General features: G+C 39.0%; 1 protein-coding gene across 1 annotated transcript in view; it reads left to right on the top strand.

The window, feature by feature from the left end:
• DAPK1 (death associated protein kinase 1) overlaps positions 1-26,494 on the top strand; it is a 90,388-nt gene that overhangs the window by 19,915 nt on the left and 43,979 nt on the right. The window contains exon 3 of the mRNA XM_027880787.1: positions 20,313-20,534. The gene's annotated coding sequence lies outside the window, so the exon portion shown is untranslated. The remainder of the gene's footprint in view (positions 1-20,312; positions 20,535-26,494) is intronic.

The raw sequence follows: 26,494 nt of genomic DNA on the forward strand, positions 1-26,494 counted from the left end.
TGCTCACTTGAAATGGCCTCTATAACCATTGCAAGGTGGCTCTTTTGCTTGTTTTCTGTGGAATTTAAGCGTAACTTGTCAGCAGTGAAAGCTGATGAAAATATTTGGAGTTAACTTTGCACTTTTTAATATAGATGGTTTGGTATTTCTTCTGGAAAGTAGTGTAACAAAGTGTAATCTTTTCAATTCTGTCTTCTCAACTTCATAATTCAGGGAGGAAATTTTCTGACTTGTTTTGCATATTCTCTCTGTCTTAAATCAGTGAGCTTATATTTAAGTTTAGGTGATCCATCTCTGTAACTGCCCTATATAAAAATTAAATTTAATGTTTCCTAAATAGTACCCCAGATGTAGCAAGTAGCTGTAATTTATTTCAGTTTTATTTCTTAACCTGAAGTAATTAATTTTCTGAGATTGGAAGAAACTGAGCACTGTGGAAAAGTACCCCCAGGTATGTCCTAGTAAATCTCTCCTCAGTTACACTGTAATGCATGGCAAATAGCCTTATCTTTGTCTTTGGTGGAAATCTTAAAGGAATTGAATGTTCAGAAAATTATGCTGTATAAGATTGGAGGCAGCCAGGGCTGAAGTGATCATGCACTGGTAGAGTTTGCAGTCCCAGGGATATGGGTCAGGTAAGGAGTAAAATTAGGACCCTGAACTTCAGGAAAGCAAACTGCCCTTTATTCAGGGAGATGGTCTGTGGCATCCTGTGAGAGACCACCCTCAGGAGCAGGGGAGTGGAACAGAGCCGGTAGATCTTTAAGGAAATCTTACAGAGAGCACAAGAGCTAGAAAATCAGACAAGGAAGCCAAGAGACAGACTGGCTGAGTAGGGACATGCTGGTCAAACTAAGCTGGTCAAACAAATGGTTGACCTGGGAAAGGCATAGAGATGAAGTTTGGTTGTGTAGGGATAGGGTAAGGAAGGCCAAGGTGTGCCCTCCCTGATAAACCATGCTGGAAAACTGGTAACAATGAATGAGGAGAAGGCTGAGTTACTCAACAGGTTTTTTGCCTCAATCTTCAATGGCAACCATTCTTCCTAAACCTCTCAAGTAGATGAACAGCATGATGAAGGATGAGGGAGCAAAGTACCCCCCACTGTAAGTAAAGATCAGATTCTGGACCACCTGAGGAACCTGCATGTACAAAAGGCTATAGGACCTGATGAGATGCATCCGAGAGTCTTTAGTGTGACTTATGCTCATGTAATTGCAGTGTCCCTGTACTTACAGTCATGAGAACGCTGCATTTGTGCTTAGGTAGTGCGAGTATTTGGCACCTACAGTCTGAGCAGGGCATGTTATTGTTCACGTTGGTGCTGCTTCAAGGCCTTCTGTCACCTAGTTTGATCATATTAGTTCCCATAAACTCTCTTCCTTTAGCACCATGGTGAAATGGTTGTGTGCGGGGGTGGTCTGCAGCTGCATGGTAACTTCTCTTTTCCCACATGTTGCATCTTCCAGAGGGACTAGATTGCTGAGGAAACTTTGCTGAGTGGAGTTTATATTCACTGTGAAGTCAGTTTGTATTTGCATTCCTGACAAAGGTTGTGTTTGACTCTTTGCAGCAATGCCTGTACTTACCCTGCTCATTCTCAAGAAGAAACCTGGACCTACACACATATTGGGATTTACCTTGTTTACTCTGAAGTTATTTGATGCAAAGCTTGAAAAAAACTTTCTCTGATGCTGAAGTTTTTTGTTTGGTTTGGTTTTTTTTAATTTCATGCTTTGAGAAAGCTTTCAAAAAGAGCAATAAATATCTTCAGTTGTACCTAGTGAGTGCACTGAGAATGGAAGTGAATTTAAACCTGAAAGCTGTTTATAAAAGAGCTGAGGCTCACTGTTGTTGTAACCAAGATAATGAAAATTGATTCAGAAGCTTTTGTGACTCTTTGGGTGTGACTGTACAGCTTCGGACAGGAAGATGTTGAGGGATTCCCTGATCCATTTGACACATTTTTATGTCAAGCCTACAAGCTGACTTGTGACTGCCAACCCTGCAGCAGTTACTCTGCATCTGCAGCAGCTGAGCTCAACTTCCTTTTTCTGTCACCACCAACACACCATCACTTCTACCAGCTAGACAGTGTTATGGTTACACTTGAGTAACACCTGTGCAAACTCATTAATTGCTAGAAAAAATTCACTGGTGTCACTCTAGGAAACAGGAAGAGAGCAATTTTTTTTTGTTATGCCTCAAAACTCATTTTCCTTCTGCTACTTTGTCAGCATTCAGCCATGGTGAAGCTGAGAGGACAAAGCAGCTCTTGCTGTGAATATGAGAAACATCTGACCTGTGAGGGAAGGGGGACTTTGACATGTGACTGTTGCTCTGCAGGTGCAAACTTGGTTGCTGCCACATTTTCTGGACAGGCTACTAAGATCATGAGTGTCTTTCATCAGGTTTTTTGTGACTACCAAGGACTACTACACGGTTGCTCACACCTGGTCAGAATGTTGTACTCTATAGGTTGCCATAAAAAACTGTCTTTCCTGCTGTGACAGCCAGTCCATCCTGAATGCTGTTTGCACACCAGCACATTTGCCTTCCTAACATGTTGTGAGGAGCTTCACTTCCAAGTGCAAGGCAATCAAGGGCAGTGTAAGAAACCAAGACATTCTGGAAGCCTGATCTTTCTTTGGGCAAAGGGGATTTGGTTTTTGGCTCTGTATTCTAAAACTACATAGCAATAAAGACATTGCCCCTGCTCTGGGAGGTGCCACCTGGCACCAAGGGCCATGGTCTCAATAGGGTGGCAGTACCTGTGGAGTGCTGCCCTGCTGGACACTTGGCTCTTGCTGGCCAAATGCTTTGTTGCATTCCTTGGTGCATGCTGGACTCTCAGCAGTTGCCCCAGCAGGAGGGAGTGATCCAGAGGTGGTACTGACCCCATCTGCAAGTTGTCTCCCTTCTATTAGCAGAGGGGCTTCCCTCAAGGCTCCCAAGTCTGTCAGGGGTGGTCTGTAAGGAGGCTTCACCAGCTCCTCATGAGTGCAGGAAAGAAACAATGATTTCTGGCATCTAGTGTTTCAGAACTTGGTGAAATTGACTGAGCAACTAAAATGGTTTCCAAAACACAGTAGGGTAGAGGGATAGCAGGAGTCTGGTTTGACTTTTGCTTGCTGAACAACAGAGAAGCAGAAATACATAATGGACTTGAAGCAAGTTACTGAGACATTTTTAACAGGGAGATAACCCTCCTGAAAAACACCCAATGCTTCATGGAGCCATGTTTGAGTGTTGACTTCCTAAAGAGCAGCTACTGCTGCCTTCTGTGACTCGGTATGACACCTTTATGGGAGGTAAAACAAGAAAATGCTACTTGTCCCACTCTGGCAGCACAGGTTTTCTTACCTGGGATAATAAACCTTTTTTTTTAAGACCTCTTTCCCTAGAACAAAAAAGGACATTAAAATTTGCTGTTCTTCATCATTGCAACTATTTTGCAAGGTCATTTATAGCAAATGCATTGCCACACAGGTCTCTTTCTCTATTGTAGTTCCTCATTGACATTTCCCTGTGTGAAGAGCCAAGAAAAGACCACGTCAGAGCAATTTTTCTTTGTCTGACATTTTAACATGAAAAAAGAACAAAATGAAGCATGTGGCTGGGGGAGAAGCACATTGTGCTGGCCTCCCTGAGACAATTTGCATTAGCCTGAAAAGCTGGTGGCTGACAATAGGAAAGGCAGGCTTCTTACAGTTTCACAGGCAGAGAAGGTCCATGCAGAAAGCACTTAAGAGGCATATGGTCATCTGATAGTGTTTTTATTAGAGATTCGTGCTTCTGTGAAAGAAGCAATAGCAGTCCCTGCTAAGAGAAACCTTGCTTCAGGTATTATTTGAAGTAATATAACTTATGCAGATAAATGGTACTTTATGACAGGAAAAAGGGAAAGAAATGCGTGAGAGACATTTGTGTTCTTTAGGCAAAAATAAAGTGCCTTTGTGAACTGGATTTGTAAGAAAAAATGCAGCAAAAATTAGTTACACCTGTGCTTGCACTGCTGGAGCTGAGTCATTTCTATCTGTTTCCTTTATCAAGAAGGCAAAAGATACAAGAAAATTTAAGGAATTTATGGTGTTTATGCAGACTTGAAAAGTCTGTATCTAGAAAGTCAAAGACCAAAGTAGGCTGTGGCTTATGAAGTGAAATATTTCAGAATTGTCTTTCACTTATTTCTGTGTGCAAAAGTATGTAGTAACTACTACAACAAATATATCTTCCATAAGGCAGACTGTCAATTGTGGGCAAGTTTTTTTTGTTGGAATACTATATAATACAGAAATGCCTGCCCAAACCTTTCCAAAACCATCTTCAATGCAGAGTTAAAATCAACCAAAAGTCCTTTGTACCCTTCCAGCATGTCAAGAGTCCTCATGCCTAAGCCCATGACATCTGTTACAAAAAGAGTTAATGCTTTTAGGAAGTGAATTTCTGGTTATTTTTTGAGGAAGTCATGGCAGCAAAGAGGGTGCAATAAAATATCTCTTGAAGGATGGAGAGGGAACTGATGTGCAGAGAAGGTTCATTGTAAATATGCCTCTGAGTGACTGGTTCTGCTTTTTTTGTTTCCAGGGCCCTGCTCATCTTCAGTTTGGAGGTCCTTTGCTAGGGAGGTTCTAAGTAGAGGCAAGATGAGGAACTGAATTTAGAGACTCAGTGGGGATGGAAGCAATGGGGAAGAAGCTCAGATCTCCTCCTTGCTTATATATAACTCTCAAGAGCAGAGCACAGTTGAGGGATGGGCTTCTATACTGCTCTCTGGAGAGATACTGTGTTCTTGTTTGACAACTGTAATGAAAATACCAGCTTTCTGGAAAAATACACTTGTTGAAGCTCCATTTAGAAAGTAATTTATGAGTTCAGAAATGGTTGCTTATTTTGGACATGTGTTGAGACACTTCATTTCTCCACCATGTGTCCCCAAGTTACCTCACTTGTTTTATCTCTGGTGTAGTTACATAGCCATAATATATAAAGCAAAAGGGTGGAGAGTGCCAAGGCCAGGTTATGTAAGACAGTTCCAATTCTGCAGTGCAAAAGTCTACAGAAGTGCCCCTTGATTAAAACTGTAATTTCCAAAGAGATTCCTGTACTTTGTACACTGCTTTTTTCTCAACCCTTGTAATAGGAAGAAAGAATTTCAGTTGCAGTTTGCAGTGACTGTTAAGCTGATGTCCACATCAGAATAAAAATGCATGGACTTTAGTCAAAACCAAACTTAGAAAAAATCCCTCTGTTTTGACACAGAAGCAGAATTTTAGGAAACTACTCGTTTTAGCAATGCTGATACGGACTTGTAACTAATTTTTTTCCTTTTTTTAGTTGTATCTGTTATCGCTGTTAATATTTATTGAGCATCTTGCTTGCATTAAAAGTATCTGCATTGGTTGTAACAGTCCATCCTGTTACATCAATGTAACCATTCCATCAATGTAATTGTTTTCATAGCTTTCATAGAAATCATTGAAGTAGGCATGTGGACTTTGGACTGCTTCAAAATACTGACTTCTGAAGTCAGAAATCAAGGTGGCATTAGGTCAAAGCTTACACACAGGAGAGGATTTCTGTGCACAGCATCCAGTTGCAGAAGTGAAGTGGTTTATACAAAGTAATAAGCTAGAACATGACACCTCTAGAAATTACTTAATCCGTTTCTCTGCTTTAAAAGAAAATCAACTCGGCTACCTATAAGTATAAAAAAAAGGTTAATGGTATTTTCTCTATAGCTGATGCCAAAAAGTCGGAGAAGAAACTCTCTATACTCGTTTTGTGTATAGAAAACCAAAAAACACACACATTTATGTCAGTGCTGGGTGCACTGAAAAAAATCTCAGAGAATGCACCCAGAATCACACAGATTTCATAACTTTATACAACTCTAATTACAGATTCAAGGATTATCTCACCTATTCCACCCCACTTTCCACCCACTGTACACCACCTTTCGAATTGCTTTGGAGGTCATAAAGCAACCCCTGGTCCCAGGCACCAGTTTCTTTCTTACTATGTTCTGCTCTTGACTCCTTGGTTCTGGCATGGTTTCCTGCCTTCTGGAACTGGTTCAAGTCCTAAACCTAGTCTTGCGGATTGTCTATTGCTGGCTTTTTCATGATGGATCAAAGTAAGTGCTTATAGGCAGAAAACATGTTAAAAACCATGCAAGGAAAATTTGATGATTTTTGAGAGAAGGTACGTCCCACTAAGAATCTGGAACACTAATGAATGGAATCCCGAGAGATTGGTGGTAGTGTTGCTATTTTATTTCAAGTAATGAAAGAGATCCAGTAGATGAATAAGTTGGTGTTGCACCTATTTCTCATATTAATTTGATACAAGCTTTTTAATGATCTGTTCTTACTTCTTATTTAAGTTCTGAAAAAGTTAGCTAATCAGCCCTCCAAAAACTTGATGTGTCTCCTCTTCTGAAATTCCATCTGGAAATCTAACTGGAAATCTCATTTGTGTTCCACAAGGAGCACTTATGCAAATAAAATGCATGCGTAACCTGAGCCCATGTAATTATTCAGAAGTCATGCTCCAAATTTGCTGTCTCTAGTGCCATACAATAACACTTTCAAATCCTACTAGAGGAAGAGAACACTGTTTTTAATGAAGTGAGCTGTTTTTGTCATCGGTGATTTTTATCCATTACTTTCACAAGTACAGTGTGATTGTTGTTGTAGCATGAAGTTCTAGTACAACATATTTGTTGTATTTGTGTTAGACAAAACCAATATCAAAGTAATAACAAGCAGACATGTTCAGTTCAGCATATTTTAAGATAAAGATTCATAGATTTAATTGCTATGTCACAGGCTCTATTTCCCCTGTAAGGAAGGAAGTTAGAGAGTTATGTTAGAGAGTTAGAGGAATTTGGGTAGAAATTGGTTTTATAAAAAGAAAAATTAAAATGCTTATCACTGTCTTTTCCTTCCTCCAGCTTTTAAATCTGTACTGTGCTCTCAGATTGGAGAGTGTACGAATGCTACAGCCCTCTCTATCTTTGGAGTAGCTTTTAAAAAAAATTTAAATGCTCCAAGTTAGAGCTACGTGCATGCAGAAAGCCAAAGAAAAATTATTTTACTGTGTTTTTGAATAATTTTTTCCTTTTAATTCAGTTGTGGTGAGACTGTTGATACCAATAGAATAATTTGGTGCAGGAGAGAGAAGAGGTAAAAAATCTAAAGCAAACCTAAAGGAATTATATTTACATCTTGGATTATTGAATAGTGGATTATTATTAGAGAAGAGATGTGAAACTTTATACACAGTAGAATTTCTGTTGGCAAATACAGGAACTTCAGATGGTTTGTACTTTAAATGGGGCAGTGCTTAAAATGCCTGGACCCAAATGCAAATGGGTAGGTAAATGTCCAGGAATTTCCTACTGAAATACTATTGCCTAAGGAACAGAATTATTTTTTTAATATACATGTGAGATGGGGAGGACTTGGGGGAGGGAAAGGCAGATAGTTTCTATATTGATGCTGGTTATACAGCAAGATTTGTAGATTAATCCTTTTGTCAGTGTTCCAGATTGATGGGTAACTGTATGATGTGCCATCTGCCACTTAACTGCTAAGTTAAACTTAGTGTTCTTTCATGCATGTATTTTTTTACTTTTTATTTATTCCTTAAAGGACTTGCTCTAAGTGTCCTTCAGCTATCTAAATAAAAAAGAATAAATAACTTAGAAAGTAGTAGGTTTATATTTTTAATGAGATATGTAGAAGCTTCAAATTATTAACTTAGTTTACCGTTTATTCCTTTTTCGTAGATTATAGTAAAAAGTGTGTAAGACTGGGTGTATTAGCTAGGACATGGTATGAATCCATACGTCCACAGTCGAGAACTTAATAGATTCTGAAGAATTGTTTATGTCTACGTAATGAATTAACTCTACTGAGCCTTAAAGATGCTGGGTAGGTGTCAGCGTCATTTTTGAGGTGCAATAGTCTGATTAATCCAGATCAGAAGCATAATTGTCAGGGTGGTTTGGAGGTTTTTTTCAAGTTATGTTTCTAATGTACTTCGCCATTTTATTGTGAAAGTTAGCTAGGTATGTTGGAAGGAAACGAAGTGTCATGCTCAGGCAGAAAGAGAGTGATTTGGAGAAGCATTTATCCTAGGGAGACTTTGTGGGGAGTACTGATTAGTTTCTTTAGCTCTGAATACCTGGCTATCCCATTGGAGTCAGGTGAATGTGTGAGGATGGGAAAGAGCAGTAAAGAAGAGAGCGAGGTGGAAGTAGTGAGGAGAAATTTGTAATTTTTTGTGAGTTTTGGACACAATGGCTTAAATGCCTATATTTAGGTACAAGAGTCTTGCAAGTGCTGAGGCTGGAGGTAGAGGTGGAGATCATAAAAATCTGGAATTAAGAGGGCTGAGTGAGGGAAATAAATGCACTGGACTGACAGTGCTGAAAATCACGAGAAGGAAACCTTTCAGTTGTATTAAAAGAGCGCAGTGAATAGGATGAAGAGGGCTGAAGGTGGTAAACACCACAGGTAAACAGCCTATGAAACCATGCAGCTTATTCAAAAGTTAGTGTTTAAAAAAAAAGGTGAAAGACAAATGAGTGGTGTTTCATTAGTATTACAGAACTTTGACCAAGAGAGACTATTAACTATACCAAAAAAAAAAAAAAAAGGTGCATATTTCACTCTATCTCATCATTTTGTTACAGTAGGCCACCAGGTGAGAGAGAACTAGTGTATCCAGTATCCTGTAACCAGGAAAACCAGTCACCACTGGAGCGAGAGTGAGTAGTAGAAGGTGGCATGCTCCAAACTCTTGGACTTGCCAGGTTTATTGCCCCTGCCATTATTCTAATCAAGAGGTACAGTAAACTCATCACATGGTTGCAGCTGTATATTTAAAGTGATAAAATACTTTATTCAAAGATCTTCATTGGAAAGCAGATACAGTATTACGTTTAACAGATGGGAACTATTTCCGTGAATCTTCAAGTGCTTTCCAAAATAATTCCGTTATATTGGTGTGAAAAGAGAAATCTACCCAGAGAAATGGTTTGAAGACTTCTGAATGATTGCTTAAATCTTCTATTGTATCCATTAGCATTAAGTCTTAGACATTTATATGACATTTTGTGTGAGATTGTTGTGTCGTGTCTTGATCATAAAGTAATGATTTTATGTGTGGGTTTTTTTTTCATTTATTTCTCACATAAGTTGTATAGATCCCTCTTTTATTGGCTATGAAAAAGAAAATTGTAAGGGTTATTTTTAATGTCATAAGAAATTTGAAGACAGTTTGGGAGAACAGAACTTAAATTCACTTTACAGTTATCTAAATTAAAGGCAATTGAGCCATCAGAAGTTTTTATTGCTCTTAGAAAAGATAAAAAATCAATAAAAATGTTAAGCTGAATTTAAGACTAAGTAATTTATTATATAGAAACATATGATTTAGACAGCATCTGAGGTTGAGCTTGAGGACTGTGCAGAGGCCTTAAGATGTATCTTTCTTGCAAAGCATTTTCTTCTGAGCAGGCAGCTTCCGAAGGGCTTAGTGAAATTTCTGTTACATTATTGAGTCATCTGCCAATTTGAGTTTATGGATATTAACTCTTCTTTAAAGTCTGAGGTAAACTTAATTGTTTAGTATTTTTAAACAATTATGAAATGCCTTCATGAGCCTTGACTGTATCACAATTACATGCTTTGTGTGGCAGCTCAGTTTAGGTAATAAATATTTGTTGAACTAATGTATATACAAAGATCCTTATTTGGTTTGTACAGAGCTTTTTATTCTTTGCTGCAACTCCCATGTTCTTCTTCCTCATTATTTTGAACAATAGTATCTTTAAGGAGAGATAAATTTGAGTTCAATGCAGATAAAGTCATCAGAGGTTATATTCTTCGTGTGATTTGTTTATATTACATTTGTGATACATATTTCTGGTTTAATGCTTGGTTGTAATTTATTCTCTTTACCTTTATTTCGGCAATTAAAATGGCCTTGAACATTAATAATGTTCATAGAATCACAGAATATGCTGAGTTGGAAGGCACCGAACCAGATCACAAAGTCCAACTCCTAGCCCTGCACAGAGCATCCCAAGAATCACTCCATGTGCCCGAGAACATTGTCCAAATGCTTCTTGAGATCTGTCAGGCTTGCTTGCTATGACCACTTCTCTGGGGAGCCTGTTACAGTGCCCAACCACCCTCTGGGTGAGGAACTTCTTCCATAATATTTTAATGGTTTTATGTGGCTGAGTTTTGATAGCAGGGGGAGGCTACAGAGAGGTGGCTTCTTTTAGAAGCTGCTAGAAGCTTCTACTGTCCTATGAGGAGCCAATGATAGCCAGCTCCAGGAGAGATTTCCTGCTGCTGGCCAAGGGAGAGCCAATGAAGTGTGCAGAAGAAATTCCAGCCCAGAGAAGAGCAGAGGAGAATATGGGTTAACAAGCAGACTCCAAGATCAGTGCAGCAGGGGGCGGGGGGGGGGGGGGGGGGGGGGGGGGGGGGGGGGGGGGGGGGGGGGGGGGGGGGGGGGGGGGGGGGGGGGGGAGGGGGCCCAGGGGCCCCCCTCTTCCCCTCCAGCAGGGGTAAGACTGAGAGCTGAGGCCCCTGCCACTGTGGAAGACTACTGGGGTGCAGAGACTCCCCCTGCAGCCCATGCTGGAGCAGGTGGATGTATAAAGGAGGCTGTGACCCCTGGTGGGAGGCCCAAGATGGAGCGGGGTCCTGCAGGAGACCTGTGGCCCATGGAGAGAAAAACCCATGCTGGAACAAGTTGTCCTGGGTAGGACTTGTGGCCACGGAGGGGGGACCCACGTCACTACAACTCAGCCCATGAAGGGCTGCAATCCCTTGAAGGAGTGACCCATGGCACTGCAGTTTGGGAAGAACTGTTGCTCAAGGGATGGACTCACACTGGAGAGGTCCATCAAGGACTGTCTCCTGTGGGAAGGGACCCCACAGAAGCAGGGGAAGGACTCAGGGCTGTGGCCCCCTTGTAGCCCGTGGTGAAGACCATGGTGAAGCAAGTTGTCTCTTTGCAGCCCACAGAGGACCATCAGAGTGCAGAGAGCCCCTGCAGTCCATGGAAAACAGCAACTGATCCCCTTCCCCATCCCCCTGCACCGCTGATGGAGGAGGGGAGGAGGGAGGACATGCAAGAGAGAGGTGTGGGGGGGAAGGTGTTCTAAGACTGTTTTATTTCTTGCTGTTTAGCTTTTATCCTGTTAGCAATAAATTGAAATTCTATTCTCTACGTTGAGTCTGTTTTGCCTGTCAGCAAATGACTGTCTTCCAGTTCTTATCTCTACTCAGAAATTCTTTAGCTGTTTTTATTTTTACCTCCTCTGTGGAGCAGAGGGGCCGGGGGGAATCAATGTAGCAGCTTTTGGTGGGTATTTGAAGTCTGGCCAGGGTCAAAACCACCACAAATATGCAAACTAAATCTCCCCGAAGTCAGCTTCATGCTGTTTCCTTGAGTCCTATCACTGGTCACAAGAGTGAAGAGATTGGTATTTGTCCCTCAGCTTTCCCTCATAAGGAAGCTGTAGACTGCAATGAGATCTCTCCTCAGTCTTCTCCAGGCTGAACAAACTAAGTGACTTCAGCTGCTCTTCTTAAGGCTTCCCCTCCACACTCTTCACCATTCTCGAGGCCCTCCTTTGGGTGCTCCCTAACAGCCCAATGTCTTTTTTATGTTGTGGTTGAACAACATTTACTTGTTCCTATACTGTAATGGCAGGCTGAAGTAATATACTGTACTGTATACTGGCAGACTGAGAAAGTTGGAGCTGTTCAGGGTGAAGAGAAGGCCCTGGAGGGACCTTTAACAGCCTTTCGGTACCTGAAGGGGGCCTACAGGAAGGCTGGAGAGGGACAAGGTCATGTAATGAAGGACAAGAGGAATGGCTTTAAGCTGAAAGAAGATAGGTTTAGATTAGATATCAGGAAGAAATTCTTTATTGTGAGGGTGGTGAAGCACTGGAACAGGTTTTCCAGAGAAGCTGTGGATGCCTCCCACTGGAAGTGTTCAAGGCCAGGTTGGATGGGACTTTGAGCAAACCTGGTCTGGTAGAAGATGTCCCTGCCCATGGTAGGGGGGATTGGAACTATGTGATCTGTAAGCTCCCTTCCAACCCAAACCATTCCATGATTCTATTAATGTGTGGTGCATTGTTACTCAAGTACTTATCTAAACATGCCTTTAAAGTGGTGAAGCAAACCACAGTTCAGTCATGTCTGATCAAATATGAAACATATGGACTTACATAAGGAAAATACAAATTACACAAATGGCCTCTATTTCAAACAAAACTTATGCCACTGTTTGTTCAAGGGTTTTCATAACTGTTTTCACACTGAGTTACATATTAAAGTATCTCTAACTTTTCATAATTCCTTCCACTCTTCTCCCCACTCCAAGATCATACACCAAGTCTTAGGAGTCACACGGAGCAGAACTATTTGCAGCTCCATGGAGATAATAGGTGTAACCCAGTCAGAACACACTTGACTGAAATCCTGTTCAGTTTCGAGCCCTGAACTGAAACAAAACCATCCTTAAAGGGAAAAAATTTGAAGGTGCTCTTGTTGGATAAAAGAGAGGACTGCACTCTCATCTGGTTACACAGCAGCTGTACTTGACAAGGGCTATGCATTAGCCTTCAGACAAAGTACATCAGCAGAATGCAAATATTGTAAGTTTTTTGACTCTTAATTTCTTTTTCAAGGTGCTATGTTTCTAATTAAAACCCTTTTGAAGGACAGAAACTCACCGCTTATGATAAAATATAGTTTGTATAAAATAAACTAAAAACAAAATATTATGTATTTGCTTATCCTGTTTTTACAACACTCATAGCAATGTATAGAGAGATACTGTACATATTTGTATGTACACAGAGATAGCTGAAACTTGTCCTGTATTCCACTTCATGAAATTCAGTCTAATCATCATGAGATTACATTTTTTCTAAGCTTCTTATTTCTAAATGCGAACAGTTCTTCAGTTGTCTGCTGTGGATGTTTATTGCCGAATTGCTGATACATATGATCCACTTCCCATCATCTCTGCATGGTGGACTGTACTAGTTAATAAGTGCTTTTCACCTCAGCTAATGTATGCATAGGTGTGTGCATGTGCTCACACTTCAACAGTTTAACTTGTTTGACATTAGCTATGTTGGAAACACTTTATTGTGGTTCTCTGAGTAGAATAAGAAAATCCCAAGCAGATCAGCCCCTTTCCTTTAGGTGAGGGTGTTGCAGAAGGTACAGGGAAAGGAGTACAGGTGTGCTTGGTCTTATTTAAAACATACAGGCACAATACCTTAGTTGTCTTTCTTCATCCTCTTTTCCATGATCCAGCCAGAGCCATCTGATTAATATGCTCATGGTTAACAGTAATTAGTGTACTGGGGAGCTGTGTTCAATGAGATGTGTTCTTGACCCAATCTGTAAATGGATAAATGGTCTGTGCAGTTGGTCTGGGTAGTGGCTGTCACTTGTCTTTTTAAATCTGCGGCCCAGAAAGTGGCTTAATTCTATAATAAATATGAAAACACTTTGTAGCATAGTCTTCCACTCAGTGTTGGATACACATGCATATCTGTACACAGATGAAGTAGTAGTCTTCTGTCTTTTCATCTCTCTATTTCCTTCTCCGACCTGCCCCCCACCTCCCGCAATATATTTCCCTAAAATTTTTCATACACTACGTGTGGTAATATGAAGCATTGAGAAGTAAAAATAAACAGTAAACAGTGTGTATCTTTCTGAGATACCTTACTTAGATCTGTCATAAATTTTTTTATGATGCTCTTACATCCTTCCTTAGGGCTAGTGGCTCCTCTAGGTTTCTAGGAAAACAGTGAAGAAAATCACTTTTCTGCGAGCTAGTAAACATCTAGAGAAGTCTATTAGCAGCCTAATGAAATGGCAGAAGTCAGCAGAGCAACAGAGACCTCCAGTTTCATCAGTGTTATGTGCAGAGGTTGACAGCACAAGGGAATTTCTGCAGGAGATAAATACATCGCTAAAAGGCATGATGAGTAACCAAAACACAAAAGTATGAGGCACAAGCTTATAAAATGCTGGAGAAAAGAACACATTGGACAAATTCCCTGCTTCAGTGTGTCTGTTTTCAGCTGTGGTAGAGTTAGTTTTCTTCTTAGTATCTAACAGTGAGCTCTGTGGTACACCATCAGATTTCAGCTGGCTTATTCTCCTGCTTAATCACTCATACATCATTTGAGGACTATTTCCCCTTTAGCTTAAATGCTGTATCATGTTTAACTCCTTTTTTGCCTCTTTTTCTTCAGGACTGCATTTTTCATGTGTCTCCCAAAGTTGCTAAGTATTGTTATGCTATGGCCACTACGCCCAGCCTGTAACAAGATTTTATGTGCAGCTGAAACAAGTTTATGGTCATCTATAAGTTTTAGGTGCTTGCAGCTCTATCTTCTACCAGAAATATCCTTGCTGTTCCTTTATATTACCAAGGGGTCAAGTACTTTGAGTGCTGCCACTTGTACTCACTGCAGACTGTAAAAAAAGCATTTGTCCACCATGAACACAAAGCAGACAGTTGCACTAGCAACTGAAAGTTGTATGTCTATATGTCTGTGTCAGCACTGAAAGGGTGAAATTGTTGCTTACATTGAAAGAAAAATATGTATATAAATAGACTAATCATCTGTTCAGCATCCATGTATCTTTCAGATACAGCTGTGATGTTCTAATCTTCATGTTCTTTGCCATTTCTTGCCAAAGCTCTTCAGTACTTGAAGAGCTGGCAGCTAAAGAATTCTTTCGGCATTCCCTCAGCTTCCATACTAGAGAATTAAACGTTGCAGGGCAAGGGGAGGAGCACAAAAATGGTGAGCACTGTACTCTGACTTCCAAACTTTCAGAGCCTAAACAAATATGGTGGGAGCTTATCAGTCAGTCCTGCATTCATTCCCTATCTTCCTGTACTGTGAAGTTGGCTGCAAAATTAAAAAATCTGATTTGGGAAAAGAGCCCTTATATTCCCTAACATGTCCTCTGTGGGGAAAAGAAGAGATGTGCATACACACTTAGAGAAACTACCTGACGAGATACCTTGTTTTAGGTTTCTTTATCTGTCAAGATAAATGAAAGTTCATTTCTTTCAGGAGTAATCCTGGTAACCAGCACTAAAGCTGCTATTCCATGAAACAGATTGTCTTTTTGAGTGTGTTCTGCATGAAATGTAATTGGTTCCCAGTTGCATTGCATGGAGTACTCTATTAGCCTGTTAACCAAGACTTACCCCACTTTTGCAAGACCATAAAGATAGAGGAAAGAGGGGGAAAAGTTTGTCCCCAGTTTGGCATTGCAGCTGAACTGAAAATGCTGTTTTGCTTGGTTTAAAAGATAGAGAGGGACTTAATATAGCTATGACCCTTCACGGTTTGTGGAGAAGCCTTCCTTTTCTTTGGATAAGACTTGGATACTGCTGCCTCACCAGCAAGTTTTGTGAAAGTTAACCTTATTAGTAGAAGTAGCTCATAACATTTGCCATAAAATGACTGTACATTTTGCCTTGGAGGCAGTACATGGATAGCAGTGGGGGACTGTAGAGCTGACTGAGGCTGGGATGCTGCTGGGGCTGGAAATCCCCTGCCTGGTTGGCCTTCCCTGCAGCAGATCTCTGAGGAAAGACAAAAGTGTCCACAGTATGCTAGTAAGTGTTCTACTGGAGGAAACAAATCACTCTATGGTTGAGTTGCAATTTCTTTCACAGGCTAATCTAATAGTATTATGTAAATCTCTCTCTTTTGGATTAGTGTAATTTTAAAAAGAAAAGTAGTCAAAGAAATAGTGAAAGCAGTTGGATCTGTATTTTCAGAGTCGTGTAGTGAATACCAAATTTTTAAAATAGAAAAAAATGGTGTCAGAAAAATACCAACACATCTTACTACTCTGATAATGGCTTTTCTTTATTCCTATTTCCTGGTTCTATTAAACTTTGTCTTTGGAGTGCAGTCCTTAGAAGATGGCATGGAAAATTACCCCATTCTTGACCTACTCTGGCAATAAATACTAGAAAATTTGTCCTTGGGGACTACTTGAGCACCTCTTCGTCCAGGTTGGACCTCGTTCAGAGGGTTCTTGGGGCAAGAGTTTTACTCCTCACAGAAGGAACTAGTTGGGAAGAGCTGGAACAGATGGCTGAGACTGGGAAGGAATACAGGTCTGCCACCCCCAGTCACTGTGATCATCCTTGTGGAAAAAATGAAAGGACTTTTTTGTGTTTTCCCTTTGATTCTGAAACAACTTTCCTTACTTAAAACTCTCCTTAATTCATGCTAATGAGTAGTTATTTTGTGATACCACTAAGCCGGGACCAATAACGGTAGACATATATGGGCTTTGTTGATGCTACCATCCCCTAACTGCATAACTTCTGCATATACATATATGTTTTGTAAGGGGCAGTGTGTGTAATCTTATGGTGTTAAAAAGGATGCAGAAATGTCGTGGTTAGGTAATGGGTTAGTACTTGTTCTGAAGCGGGTCTGAATGTGGATGTGGAGGTATGCCAAATGTCCTAAAAAGAGTGGGTTTAGGATAGTAATTAAATGCTATTTGAGTAAGAATTACAAGATCACAAAACAAATTACTGTTATTAGCAGAAGTATTTGTTCTCATGTCAAACTGTCGTCTTGCTTTGCTGCTTAACCTGATTCTGCCATGTGGGAAAAAATGATGTCAGATAATACTTTATGAAATGTGAATTTGTAATTTACTTTGGGGGAGGGGAAGGTTGTGGAGGCTGCAGAGAGGTTGGGGGTTATTGTCTCCTAAAACAGTAATCATTTTTTTACTCTATACACTTTAAATCAAACTTACAAAAGCAAAGGAACTTAAAAAACTAAAGGGCTTTTCTGGCTTTGAAGATGCTGTGTGAATGAATGCTGAATCTGAAACTATAGGATCTGTGGGAAGATATTACTGGATATTCGATGAGTGTTAGACCATACAGAGCTGACTTATAACAGCTTGTCACTGCAGTTCTACAGGGAAAGCCCGGTAAATACCTTTGATTTCCACATCCCCTCTGCTTTAAAACAGGAATTTAGAGAGAGTTGTAAAATGGTGTGGCTTAGGGATCCTAGACATGAAATAGCCCCTTTGACTGCAGCTTAAGTGTGATCTGTGTGTACAGCATTTAATAACAAACAACTAATTGTGCAATTATGTGCTGAATACCACAACAACAACAATAAGAAGGTTATTTGGTGTATAACTGGCACTTACTCTAGACAGTTGTTAGTTGATCATTTTCTTACAGTCTTGAGCAGTGTCAAAAATTTTTGGAGCCTCTCATCCTATAAATGGTGGATGAGACCAATCTATAAAGTCATGTGCTTTTACATAATGTATTGGTCCTCTGATAATACTTCTATGTTGAATTGTGATAGATCAGGACATCCTTCAAACGTTGTGTTGTGGATGGAGAAAAAAAGTAAAAGACTGAAAAATAAATTACATAGCTCAGAAATGGAAAGAGATCTGCTTGTCTTATGTGGTCCCCTTTGTTTCAGTAGGTCAGCCTCATGCTGTAACATCATAGTTGACCCATTGCCAAAATAAGATTAAACAGCCTTAGCCTTAAAGGCTTTGAAAGCATGAAGTGGCTTTGGGGAATGATGTAATTCAAATATGAATAATACTGTGGAAAAATCATCATGTCAGTGAAACACGGACAACTCTTAATCCCCACCAACTTTTATAATTAAATCTTCTTGGATATCAAAATATGTTATATGTTTGTGTAGTTCAGAGTTATCTTTTTACTTTTTTACTCCAGAGCTAATGTTAGAATTAATTTCGGGTTTAATATTTTGGGGTTTGTGGCTTCTGGATTTGTTTAATTTGCATTTTGGGGATTTGGGGTTTTTAGGGGCAGGGAGGTTTTTGATTTTGTGTTGGGGGGGTTGTTCTTTTTTGTTTTGGGTTTTTTTGGTTGATTTTTCATAATGAGGCAGTGGCTTTTGCTAAACTTACAGGATAAGCATTGATAAGAAGGTAATTAGCCATTCAGCATTCAAGCCTATCGATGAGCATAAATATTTTTCTTCCTCTATCAGGTGGTTTAGACTTCTAGGCTAAAAGCTTGTCAGGTGGTCAAAAGATAAACAGCAGCTTTTTTCTTCCTTGTGGTCTATGAGCTTCAGTAGCAGTTCAAAGTTGTGATGATGCCTGTGTCTGTCTACTGCCCAGCTTTGTTGTTTTTCTGAAACTGTGAACTTTCTACAGAGCTGGCTGCTTTTTAAGTAAAGCTTTATATCTCTCTGGAGGTGCACCTACTGTGGGGAAGAGTGTGAGAGAACCACTGCTTTCTCACAGTAAGCAAGGGCCAAAAAGACTGTGTTTTCACTTGAGCAGCAGTGCAAACAAATACCTCTATTCTGACTGACTATCCCACAGTGCAAAATTGCTCAGACCTTGGAGATAAAACCCAGAAGTGCTGTTGCAGGAAGATTTTTTGTGAAATTTCAGAGTTTCAGATTTTTTGTGAAGTTGAACTGAACCAAGCAGAGAAGGCTGATGTATCTTTGGTTATCTAAGATACATCAGCTCTTTGCTGCCAGTTCAGGATGACACAGGTATTCCAGAAATCTATGCCATCTCTGCCAGTCACCTATGAATGTCTTAGGTGTCTAAGAGCATCTCTAATAACACTAGCAGACCAAGTCTGGGCAAGTGAAGCAGGTATTCCAGCCTATATGTGATAGAGAAGAGAATACAGTGTGGTCTAAAGCATGCTCTGTCCACTGCGGTTTGTAGTAATGTGTAGATCCTGTATGGTAAATCTGACCCTTGACAACTTTTTGCAGAATTGCTGGAGGGTGGAATTTAAGGCAAGGATTTTTATTATGCAATATAACATCATCTCAGGTTCATGAACTGATTTTATTAAATAATGAATAATGAAACTTGAATGTTGATGTTAACATTGAAATAAAACCAAACCTCACCTTAAGACTGTTGACTGCTTCTCTTTGATTTTACTTCCCACGGCTGCATTCAAGGATTTCTCAACTGGTAGTGGCTACTCTAGAGTCCCTTTCTAGGAATTCATAGGGGTCAGCATAGTAATGATGTCATGAAATGTGTAGCTCTGAGTGATGTCCACTTGGCACTTCGTCATTATGGGATGCCCTTTTTGTGTGGTGTGCATCTTCCTAGAAAACTCTCTGACAACTGTAATTAGTTAACCACTAATACAGCTTACCTTCTCTTCCAGATGTAAGTTGCAATTATGCATGCCTAAATGTTATACAGCTGTTCAGGTAGTAAAGCCTACTAGGGTCAACTTTGACTTAGCTGCTGTTCTAAATCTGCTTTAGAGAACAGCACTTCCTCAGTTAACAGGGTAGGCTAATCTAAGAAAATTTTGTCATTAGTATAATTCAGTAATTGTACCATTTCTTTGTATGGTGAAAAAACCAAGAACAGAATTTCTAGAGAATCTTCAGCAAGGGATTAGGGAAACATAAGATGAAAACTCAGCGGTATTAGAAATCCTATTCTGGCTTTAGTTCAACATTAGATTCCTGGAGATTTCTGATCTAAATCAGCGTGTACGTTTAGCAACAGTAGGCCTAGGCATCAATGATAACAAGCTGGAGTTAGAAGCTTCCTTGAGTTTCTTCTGGTTTGTAATAGAAACGTAGGTTTTTGCTTCTCAGCGTCTTGGTATTTTTCTTATCTTCAAACTCATTGTCCTTAACATGATACAATAACTGTAATTATTGATATTACTGTATTTAGTCAGTGCTTTTGAAACTAAAAACCAAAGCAGTGTCCTGAAATGCAATGTTGTTTTAAAATCTTTTTAAAAAACAAACTTGAGGATAGAATAAAATGGATATTGACAGATCATATTGTAAGAAACTAAAATTGTAAGAAAGTAAGAACTGTCTGACATGCAGCACACAAAAAAACCTCAACATGCATATGGAAGGAGAAATCCAGAAAACATTCTTTTGCCCAGTAGTTCCCAGTGCAAACATTTGTCGAAAATCCAGTGATCCTTACAGATATTCTTTTACTTGCAGACATGCTGAAATGTGTACATTTGTGTGATACAAAAGCCATAACTTAACTTTTCTACCTCTTCTAAGGGTTTTAAGTATTACTCTAGATTGCATAAAAAGCAGTAATATACTTTGACCAAGCAGAGTTAACAGCTAGTTTTCCCCTCCATAGTAAACAGAGGCTGCTCTTAACTCTGAATTTTCTTTACCAAGTATCCATTTTTTATATTTTTTTCTATTTTAGTGGGCAGTTTGCTGTAGTGAAAAAATGCCGTGAGAAAAGCACTGGTCAGCAGTTTGCAGCAAAATTCATCAAGAAAAGGAGAACGAAATCCAGCCGGCGTGGAGTAAGCCGTGAAGACATTGAGCGAGAAGTTGGCATACTAAAAGAGATTCGACATCCTAATGTGATTATGCTTCATGATGTTTATGAGAACAAAACAGATGTCATTCTTATTCTGGAACTGTAAGTAGCTCTAGAGACCTGTGGAGACATAGCAGCATATTTGTTTCTTTGTTTGTTTTTTTTTTTAAAAACAGATACTTTGAAAAATGAGTGATTTAATGGAAGTTCCTCATCCCCCCAAAAGAAGATAGGTTTAGATAACCTTAGAACTCTTTATTTCTAAGTCAGTGTTGTAGCCTCCTGATTTCTACACATATTTTTCACTCTAAATGCACTACAAGGTTTAAAAAAGAAAAATCTATGTATTTAGGATTTTACTCTGCTTGTTACTTTAATCATTGTTGATGTTACGGATCCAGAAGAATACCCTGGAACTAAATAAACTAATTTGAAGGTAAGATCAGAAGGAAATAGAGATTCTAAATGGAGATTAGTTTCGCAAATTTTGCTGTGTTTCATGTTGGTATAGAGTGGCCTCAGTGAATGTTTTTTCTCTTTTTTTTAACCTACATAAAACGGAACAGAATTTTTCCAGTTCTGTCTTGTTGAAATGTGAACTGCACTTTCACACTGTTTTGTATTGTCTTAGTTCCCGATTTTTCATCCAATGTCATTGCTAGATTGAGGTAAATATGTCTGGAGGGACTATTTCTGCATTTTTTTCTGGTTTCCGGTTTCTCACAGACTGCGAGTGTAGACCCAAGCATTATTCACCTTTAAGAGTTTATGAATGCCTGCTGGTGGCATGTGCATCTCTTTGCATAGGTTGAATGCCTGACACTGTATTATTGCCATGCTTGCCCTGTATCAGTTAAGTATGGTTGAGAGTAAGTATTTTGTGCAAGCAAAATATTTTGTACCAGAGTCTTGGGCAGAACTTGTGTCTTTTCCTTGTTCATGTGGGTTTTTGTTATGTAGGTTATGTTTTCCTGTTTATTAGCTTTGGTAAATGGTATTTCTACTTACCTTATAAAGATACTTCAGTGTTGCGTGCTTTCAGTAGCATGTGTAGATTTGCAGTATAGATTTAAAAATAAAACTGGTATGTTCTTCTTTTCTATGGTATACACATCCATATGCTTTTTTATGTTTATATAAACATATTTTTGCACTTCTAGTTCAGCACATGATGGTTTGTTGTAATACTTGGAGTCTGGATTGGTTTTTCTAGTTCCAGAAGTATACGATTCCATTAGTTTGTCCAATTTGAATTCTTAAAATTACTTTTTTAAAAGCTAAATTATCCTGTATAAAGTAGAAATTTTTTACATTCTTGCTACTTTTGGTATTTGTTCAGAACTCCTTTAAGTGTGTCGTGCATACACAGCAAAATTAACGTGATGCTTCTTCCTCCCCGCAGCTGATACTCTCTCATTCTTTTGGTCTATACCCTCATTGTCAGTGTATTGTTCTGCAGCACTTTTCACTCTGTAATCTGTCCATATGATATCAGGCCAGTGCCTGTACTTTAAAGCCATGAGGAAGACTTGGTAATCGTGGACAGTGGAAAGAGTAATGGAGCTGTTCCACCCTCCCCACTTTGTACGTGGAATAGGACCACTTTTGGCAGCAAGATTGCTGTGTCTGTCAGTGTCACTACTGTCTATTAAATAGAAGATATTTCTTCTGACATCCTGTGTTAGTATTTCATGAGCTTGATAGCATAAAGCTCAGCAATCCATTTACATTACAATTTAGCTAATTATTTTGCCTAGTTAACAATCCCTGTATCGTTTCAGTTTGGAGATTTTTTTCCACGTTTCCAAACTGCTTTGTGAGTCTTTCAAGTTGAAGAAGTGCTATTTTGGATTTCACAAGGGTAATACATTCATTTGTTTAGAGGGTTGAAGAGGAAAAGATGAGGTTAGCAAACCTTTTGTAAACCAAACATACTAATTGCTACAAAGTTTTGTAGCTCTCAAAATCACTGTGATACTATGTAAAGCTATTGAAAAGACAGGATTGTCATTTTAATCTCAGGTTTAGACACTTAAATATGTAATCCCTTTTCTCTGATACTCTAAATTTGTATTTTGCTTAGGGATCTACCCTCCTGACAGTCTTTGTTCTTACAGAAGAATTTCATACAAACAGAAATAAAGCTCAAAGCTCATTGAATAACCTGTTTTGCTATTCTAAGAATCCATCCTCAGTGTCCATTTCTCCTTCTTATTAGAACATAGGATATTTTTGGGAATTGTGTTCCTTTCTGACTACAATATTGAAGCAGTATACCACATAGACACCATTTAGTGTAACTGAGTCACTGCAGCTGCCCTTTTCTTGCCAGATGTCTACACGCACGGTCCCAGGACAGCAGGGTCTGTGAGCTATTCACTACTGGTTTTAATTTCCTACTTCAGCAAAAGGTTTGCTGCATTGCATACAGCATTCAAAAATTTGTTCTACCTTATTAATCTGCTGTTTCTCAAAGGTGAGCAACTGACTGGACAAGGGGGAATGGCTTCAAAGTGATAGAGAGTAGATTCAGATTGGATAATAGAAAGAAATACTTCACTGTGAGGGTGGTGAGGCGCTAGAACAGCTTGCCCAGAGAGCTATGGATTCCCCAACCCTGGAAGTGTTCAAGGCCAAGCTGAATGGGGCTTTGAGCAACCTAGTCTAGTAGAAGGTGTTCCTGCCAGTGGCAGGGGGTTTGGAGCTAGATGATCTTGAAGGTCCCTTCCAACCCTATAGCCAACAGGCTATTCTGTGATTGTGTTCAAGGTCATGATTTACTTGCAGAAATATGTGGGCAGTTAGTTAATTATTGCAGTGGCAAGGTAGGTCCTCACAACACTGAATGCGAAGCAGAGTTGCATATCAAAAACTTTATCCCCATAGGTGTTTGAAGGTTTTTCTTTCAACTACGTTATGTCAGGAAACTGATCTACCAAAAAAAAAAAAATTAATTTCTGAAACTTTTAAAATCAAATCCTTCCTTAAAATATTCAGCAGTCCCACACAAGAATGAGATATCAAGGACCTTACTTTACTTCAGTCTTTTGGTATATTTAGAATAGTCAGGGATGTTTTAATAATTCTGTGATTTAGAAATAACCTTTGAAATTCCCACTCTGTGGACTATTTCATCATCTTGAAAGGAATGTTGTGCATGTTACCTACAAACTGGAAGACACTGTCTTTTCGTCATCTAACCTAAAACCTTAATAGTTTTCTTTTTTTCTGTTTTATCACACAAATAAATGAATTAGTAGTACCTTTTTCTATCTGGCTGCAGCAATTAAGAGCCTGTTATATGCTAGCAATACTAAGCTATTTCTAGTGAGCTCTGCTGAAACCGTCATTTTATCAGTCTTCACGGACTAGAAAACAGATGTCTCTGAACAGTGATAATTACTTTCTTTCCTTAGGCATGTTTTGCACCTACTTGGTTCCCCTTTTCCTGGCCGTAGATGCATAATTTCTCTCTTCAGTTTTTGTGTTCCCTTCCACTTTATTATGTCTTTATTTAGACTGCAGACCTGCAAAATATACTCAGTTGGTGGTGCCTTGTAGAACCTTCATTATAGTTTCTTGGTACAACACAAAGAAAAAATTCTTTCATTCTAAATTACATAGTAATTCCTTAGAATGTGCAAAAGCGATACAGGTTTTCTCACCTTTTAAAATGGCTTGATAGCAATAGCTGACTCCTTTCACTTAGATGCTGTGGATGGAGTTAGGTATTCATATTTTTCTCTGCGAAAAACATACCTTTGTTTCTGAATTTGAAATCTTAATTTAAGGTGGTTAGCTCTTGTAGCATGGTTTTGAGTGATGAGTATTTAAAAGTAAAAAAAAAGTAGAAACCTTTGAAAACATTAGCTCAGAAAGAGAGGAATAACATTAACTTACAAGTGATTGTGCATTAAATACTGGGATTTATGCTTTATTTAAAAACATTAACTTTCTTTAAAACTTAGTCCTGTGCATTGCAGTGTCTCAGAGAGTGTTTCCATTTCATTGGTACCTTCGTATTATTAGGTAAAACAGAACAGTGCAAGGAGAGGATGATAGATCCCTGTATAAAAATTATGACAAAATCATGAGTTTCTCGTTGAGTAAAGAGTAAATAAAAGCAAATAATTATGAACTCTGAATTCCTCCTCTGTCTTACTGGGGTGTTAAATTAACCTGATACACTTACACTCTGGAGGACAGTAATAACTTGTTTTCCACAGAAGCTTGAAGTCTTCACAGTGTTTCTTTAATTTTTAGTTGTCTTTTGATAGAAATAGTTCTTAGATTTTTGTTAATTTTACCTCTAAGTAAATAAGAAAGATGTTTTCAAGTGGTTTTGCACTAACATTTGAGAGGAGGATTAAATATTTGTTGCTTTCTGGGATGTATCAGCAGATTAGCAAACTGTGACACTTAATTTGTAGATCTTGTAGATCTTGTGTCACCATTAGATTTCAAAATTCTAAATTCCAAGCCCACAGGCAGATGCTCAGGGGACATGTAGAAAGATAAAAACAAAGGCTTTGCAGGGCTGAAAAGAGCCGGTATGACTATGCCACACACTGAGCACAGAGAGGAGAGAATTGGTTTCTATGCTCTGCAGTCCCTGTGCAAAAGGCTCTTGTTTACTAAACCTGAATGCTCTTCATACATTAAATTTAAATGTTGTGGATGGCATCAAAATACTAAGGCACTCAGCTGGGCCAAAGTGTCGGTAAACCATGTGCTTTATCCAGGTTAAGGGTACTAAAGGAACTTCAGTGATGGAAACCGAAATACCAGTTGTGTTTGGTGCGGGAAATATTTACAGGATAATCAGTCTCCCCCTTAGAGGGATTTAAGTGCTTAAATCATAGTTCAGGTTTTGGTGCCTATGTTCTGGCTAGCCATGTTGCTTATGCACTATGATTGAAGAATATAGGCCCACTAAAGAGAGGATTTAATGACAGTGTCTCTAATAGACGCTGGACAAATGAAAATGACAAGGTGTAGTGATGCTTTAGTATTCCTTCTTTGCCTTCATTTTTCTGGTGCCTGGATAAAGAAAAATTGAAGTGCAATGTTTTTCAGCCAGTAGGTAATATAAAAAAGCAACCCTTATTGTGCTCTTTCAAAACATTTGGTACACTTTGTACTTCTGAGGAGTGGGTTGATAACTGCACAATTCATGAAGTGAAATGAAGTGCATGTAAAACCCCTTACCTTACATAAAACAGTAATAGTAATGTATGAGTCTAGTCTTGGCCTGACAACCTCCATTTCAAAATAATACAAGGAGTCATACAAGACACATTTGATCTCAGAATCTATGGGGAAGACATTTCTTTTACAAGTTGACAGAAGAAATGCTTGTTCTAGAGAAAAATGTGGATAGTTTATCAAATTGAATCTGCTTTAAAAATGGAAAAAACTGATGGAATTTTTCTTTAACTTAGTTTATGTTGTCTTGAAATCTTAAGCAAGATAAATGTTTCTTCAAGGGGTTTGGGCCTAGATTTTAGGGCTTGTTTGTGGATTTTTCAATTCATTAGAAATCCTTAGATAATCATTAATTATAATTTAAGGTGCTATTACATAAAAGCAGTGTGATCATAGCATGTGACTGAGTCATTACGAGGTGACCATGCTAACTTTGAAGGTTAATTGTTTCTAAGTTCCCTGAGCAGGTTTCCATAATGACTTCCTCTGAGATCTGGTGATCAGTTCTGTTTCATAGTTAAGAAAACCTGGCAGCTTGCAAAAGCACTGTCCAGAAATTGTTTTTCTGCGAGTGTGATGTATTTTCTTTCCCAGAGGGAGATATGTGGGTTGCAATCACATCTGTCATCCTTCCTTTTGGGAAGGCTGGGAAATGCTTTTACCACTATTGCATTTTTTAAAAAAGAATGTAGTTGACCGAAAGCTTTAATTTACTTTCAGGAAAACTAGCACTTCTGCCTAGAAGGACAAGTGAAACAACACATACCAGCTTTGCTCTTAGTGGAAATGTTTATACAAAATATTTCTAAAAACATGTGCTCTGCTACTTGAAAACAATATAAGAGGTAGTCATGTTA

This window comes from Empidonax traillii, unplaced genomic scaffold (assembly GCF_003031625.1).
Source record: "Empidonax traillii isolate 1590-97213 ecotype Southwest subspecies unplaced genomic scaffold, ASM303162v1 scaffold6:size4315531, whole genome shotgun sequence".
NCBI lineage: Eukaryota > Metazoa > Chordata > Aves > Passeriformes > Tyrannidae > Empidonax > Empidonax traillii.